This window comes from Epinephelus fuscoguttatus, linkage group LG19, assembly GCF_011397635.1.
Source record: "Epinephelus fuscoguttatus linkage group LG19, E.fuscoguttatus.final_Chr_v1".
NCBI classification, from domain to species: domain Eukaryota; kingdom Metazoa; phylum Chordata; class Actinopteri; order Perciformes; family Serranidae; genus Epinephelus; species Epinephelus fuscoguttatus.
Window position 1 is genome coordinate 7,215,101 of NC_064770.1, and position 6,123 is coordinate 7,221,223.

Here is a 6,123-nt window from a genome sequence, read left to right on the forward strand (position 1 = left end):
TGCAAAGGAAAGCTGTGCGCCCACTATACGGCACTGACAACAGGATGGAGAAGAGAGGAACAAGAAAAGCAGCAAACACAGAAGAAAGCACTGAGGTAGACTGAGAGAGTAATCGAAAAAGAGGAAGGATGAGGTAGGAGTGAACGATGAAGAAAAAAGTTTGATACAAGGCTATCCTGTACAAGACTTTCTCTAAAAAAGAGCACTGACTGTAGAGGAGGAGATGGTTAAAGTGAGGGGTGGAGAGAAGGAAGAGGAGGATAGATGCTTATTAAATTTCATGGGATAAAAAAAATGACATTTAACACATGACATTTGGGAAACTCTAACTCCACAAAGAGCAGAGTGGATAACACATTCTCCACGCCAAGGACATGAGACTGGCAGGGAAGAGAGAGCTGGTTGTTTCTTCACCTCTTTTGACACCCACCACCAATTTGTTTCTCCTTAACTAATTTTTTTTTTTTTTTTTTTTTTTTTTTTTTTACAAAAATCTCACTGTATAGCTCAAATGACGTAGTTCTACTGCATGATTGTGAACAAAGATGCTCTCAGAGCTGAGATGCGGTGATGGAATATGTAAGGGCAACTTGGCTTTCTGGGTAAATGGGCTAAGATGAATTATGAGAGATTTATGTACATGCTTGTAAATGTTTATGACTGCTTCAACTGAGCCTACCAGAAGCTACAAGACCATTTCAGAGAAATAAATAATTATTTATTGTGCAATAACCAACAGGCTAATGAATACCATACAAGTTAGAGCAATAATTAGAAAAAGAAATGACAGATAAAAGTTCAAAGTTAAGGTGCAAATAGTCCATTGCTTTAAATGTTGCTGCCACAAGGAATTGTGGGATGCCATTATCTCCCTTCCTTTTGTAAAGGATGGTCCAATGTACCCTGTGCTAAATTAAAGGAAAGGAAGCATTTCCTTTCCTTAGCAGTTAGAGCAGCGGTTTGTATAGAACTGAGCTAACTGAATGACTTTTTGTCGTTGCATTTGTCTGTAGCTGTTGATTCAGCAGCAGGTGTGGCATGTAGGTGCATTAGCCTCACCCTCTGCACCTCCACCAGTGGTTTCTGAAGTTGACGGTGAGTCAGAGTCTCTTGCTTGAAAAGTTATTAAACAATCCATTGGGGCTCACGAGAAGTCCTGTTCACTTGGAATAATAATACAGCCATTATGTTTCAATACTATTGAAATGTTAGCTGACTTGTTCACCTCGCTGTTGGATAAGTGACGCACAGTGATTTAGTGTAAGTAAATAAAAGTTTATGGGTTTGTTAGCTTATCATGAATGTTGTGTACCAGTGGCGTTGTTAGGTGCATCCAAAGCTTCAGCCTCGAATGTTCTATAAATAGCCCCAGCTCTAAATACGTAGGCTTTACAGTATGTTTTTTTTTTAAGTAAATATGCTGATTTATCTTCACTAATAACATGTTGGATTCATGTTAATGTGTATTTTCAGGCCTTTTTCAATTTTTGAAAACAAACAAACCAAAAACACCTATAACCTAGATTAATAATTAAAAACCCTGCCCCTCGCCCATGTCAGCTGGGATAGGCTCCAGCCTCCGACCCTCAAGAGGATAAGCGATTACAGAATGATGTAAACATGAAGACCCTCCCAGTATTTAGAGAATTTGAAAAGCTGTTTTCGTGGCTGCTTCTTAGATACTTTGGGGTCATTTCACCCACTTAGGAATCTTTCTCAGCAAAAGACTATTCGACTGCAGCATGGGGACCTGAGGGAAAGGGTGGCTGCAGGGCTGGCAAGTGGATGAAGTAACATCCATCCGAGCCAGAGAGCTGCCATTTTGGACGTGCGCATACTTTTTTATGTTTTTATCCCCAACTAAAGGGGGCTTTGTAGGGTCTGAGGACATTTCAGGGATTAGCCTGGATGTCTGCAGGGGTTCTCAGGGATCCTCCCTCTGGAATTTCTTATGATAAACTCTATTTTGACAGACTTTTGATTTTGCTTTTTTAAAATATATTGTAAATATATTGGTATTGGTATCGACTACTAAATTTCTGGTATTTGGACATTCCTAATCGAGTGTCTTATGAAAATTGTAAGCACAATGAGAAAAATAATTCTCTGTCTACAGAAAAACGGCACAGACTCAATAATCACTTAGAATCAATAATTTATTCAGTATAGACAGAAGCATGAACATTCATCAGTCCTACAACAAAATTACAAGGTTCAAGCTCGACTCACTATCCATTTTTAGAGCCATGTGTGAGCGTAGAGATTTTGTTCAAGGATTTTATTTGAAAAAGATTATTGAGTTTAAAGGCGCACTCCACTGATTTTACACATGAAGACCATGGGCAGCATTACTTGCCCTGTATTTTTCTTCTGTAAGGGGATTTTTCTGAAACCAATAATGCAGAGGATGTCATAGTGATGTCTTCAGGATTAAAAAAAGGTATAATGGCCAATTTAGTTACAAATTCTGGGAGTAGAGTTTGAAAGTCACAAACATTTACCAGGCAAGACAATTAAATGGAGAGATGTTGCAGAGTTGCCTTAATGGAAATGTAGGATTCAGGAGTTTGGGAGCTTGACCCATAATAAAAACAGGATATCTCCGCCTCTGCTGCTTCAGTTTTAACCGTTCTGTTTTGTTTATGTCTCTTGTGATTTCCCTGACTTTATGGAAGTAAAATACTACATCACTGGAGTATCCCTTTAAGGTACTTTTACTTTTATCTCAAACTGTTTGCTCTTGTTATGTAGGATTTTAAAAATGAAACCCTTTAAAAGTATTTTTTTAGTACATACTGTATAGAGTTTACAAATGTACAGTAAACTTATACTTAGAGCCACTTTATATGTCATTGATTCAAACAAAGAATTGTCATTGAGCCATGTTTTTTAGAAACTGCATAAAAATTGGTAAACCCACATTACTTTAGAGTTACAGTTGTACTTAAGTGTACATCATTAAGTAAAGATACAGTGACAAAAATGATTTTATTGCATTCGTGAGATTTCATAGAAAAGGACACAGTGAGGTTTTGGAATGTCCTCGAGAGAGTGACAAATGTCATGTATCTTAATAGCAAACACTCAAGGGATCCAAATATAGCTGCCAGGCAAATATCTGCTGTTTTTAAGCCACTTTTGAAAAACTAGAGCATTAATATAAATGTCATTTTACAAACAATGAGCCACTAAAAATGCCTCCTTGATACGTCTGAAAATTGCTCATTTGAAGATCGCTCAATTGTCAGTATTTGTATTCAACATCTATTTTTCTCATTCATTGCTAAACAATTCATTGTGCATCAAAAGTATTCAGTACAGTAGCTGCCACAATATAAGATCTTAGTACAAACAAGCTGCTCTCTGCAGTTGGCACCATGTACAGTGTTGCATGTACAGGGGTCCAAGAGTGCACAACACATTTAAAAAGCTTAAGAAAATAAAAATTGCCACGAATTTGTTGAAATTTAAATTTTCCTCATATTTTCACACTTTTATTTTGGAGTGCTTCAGGTTTGTGGGGTTTCTGCTGCTTTTTTGTTGTGTTGTTCACTCGTAGGCAACTGTATACATGTTTTTACTGATGACATTCTTTAAGTTATCACTAACGTGTCACATACTGTAAATACTAGGCAAGAATCTCATACCTACTAAATCAGTATCTATTATATGTATTATATCTACATGCTATCTACAAACTGTTTACAACTTAGTTCATAAATACAACCAATAAGTTTCATTTCAAACAGTGAATTGAAAATAAAAAGTGCTAATTAGGAATGATAGTATGAGTGTTTAACAGAATGAACCATACTTATGAAATACAATGTTGGAGGGCTTCTGTACGTTTTCTGTAAGTGTGTCTATAAGTCAGTGAGGTTCAAACTATTTAATGTGTCCTCTATCAAACATACGGGGGTGGTCACTGGGGGATTGTGTGTTTCGGTATTCTAAGCTTCTAAGTTGCTACATTACATCAGCATCAATTGTTCCACATCTGATAGTTTTGATTCAACACATTGTTTGATTGCTGCTCACTAACCTACCGAATGCAACTGACTAACCGTTCCAGCACCAGTAACATAAACTGGGAAGTCTATTACCTAAGGAGCAAACTTTCTATTTCATGATATACACTTTTACATATCTTCAAGAAGTTTTAACCTATTATGTGGTTGATGAGGTGCAGCATCTGCGTATTATGGCCTGGTCACACCAGAAATGGGTACAGCAAAATGAATCTGCAAAATATTTGGCTCCAGAAGCTTGGTGACATATTGACTATACCTCCAGGGCTAACTGGTGAACTGCTGGTGAGCTAACTGCTAACTCATTAGCCATCTGGGCTAGTGTTGATCAGTCACAGCTCTCTAAAGCCCCTTTTACAGTATCTGTTCAAGCTGCAAATGTCAGGACATTATTTTGCCTCACCATTCCATATAAAAGGTTCGTTTGCATAATGGGGGGACAGAGTTGTCTTGCCTTTAAGCAATCAGCAGAGGTAGTAACAGCGCCAAATCAACATCATTGTAAGAGGGACAGCTGGCAGGACAGGATGGGGGTCCCATTTTGACTACATGTTAAGTGTGCGACCCACCACCGAGAGATTTAAAAGGCAGCTAGCAGCATCTTGCAGCTAACTCAAGGAAGAAGAATAGCAACCAAAAACGCCTGCCAATTGGGAAAACAGTAAGAAAGGAGCTTTAGAAAGACCTGCCCAACGCATATGTTATATGCCACACTAGAGACAGACACTGTTGTGTTACATGCCACGCCTCTTTTGCTTCTGGAATGCTGGTATACTATCTAAAATCACACACTGGGGTTGCATGATGCTGCTGATGTTTGTTTCTGTGAGAAAAAGCAAAGGCATCATAATGAAGGGTCTATGTCGCAGCCCTATTGCAGGCTTATGATTCCCTGTGGGCTTTCACACTAATATGGCTAATGCTTTTAGGTCTTACACTGTGGGCTGGTTTTAGACGTGATCACATAACTTACATACAACCAATTCTCCATTGGACCCCAAGATAATTCTAGATGTGGCTTTTTCTTTCTCTCACTACAAGATGGCAACTGAGTTCTATATATTGCATATTGTAGGGTTATCTGTCTTTTCATTACCTGTACAACGGCTTGTTTTCTTAGAGTGCCAATGAGTGTGTGTGTAACTACATAAAATAAAGTAAAAGATAAGAATAAGATAAGAAAGGCAGCCTATGCTGAGAACACAGAAAGAGAACAGATGGACTGTGAGGTTTGCTTGTTGTTGGTGGCACTCAATCACACTTACTTTGACAAGTACAGTATTCTCTATTAAAATTAAATTTAAGGAGGAGGAGAAGAAGAAGAAGAAGAAGAAGAAGAAGAAGAAGAAGAAGAAGATTATGCTTTATTAATCCCTGAGGGGAAATTCAATGTTTTCACTCTGTTGTCATATACACACAGGCCTCAAATGCATGTTCATGACAACAGAGTGAAAAAATATTGAATTTCCCCTTAGGATTAATAAAGTGTATCATCTTCTTTGACATGAAGGAATCTGTTGCTTCTGCATTATTGTGCTTTAACCAGAGGCATTGCATGTGATGGTTTCATGATTATTTATGTGTTGTAGTTAGTTCTGCTTCAGGCTGAAAACATCAATCATCAATAAAACCGATAAATGACAATTGTAGAAATCGCTGATCTTTCTCCATTTCATGCTTTTGTAAATTGACCTTTTTGGATGGCCAGGCAGTTTTATATCTGTGTGGTCTCTTTTAAGTCATGATGGGTGTTTATCATTATTTTCAACATTTTAGGTCAAATGTTTGGTAAGTTAATGGATAGATCAGGTTTTGCTAATAAATTTGACTAGCCCTCGGAGATTGAGTGTATCAGTCTATCCCATGATGAAATGTAAACAATGACAGTCTGCTGATGATCATCAGTAATGGCACAAATCATTTAAAAAACATACAAAAGTCTTTGCTCTAAAATCCATGCAGGGACACACATACACACTCGCACCCACACGCACACAAATAGTCCTTAATGTGTCCAGGTAAAATTTGTGAATTTCTGACATTCACAACTTTAATTTTTACACAATTTCTATTCCCTCCTTCCTGTCCTCCCTGC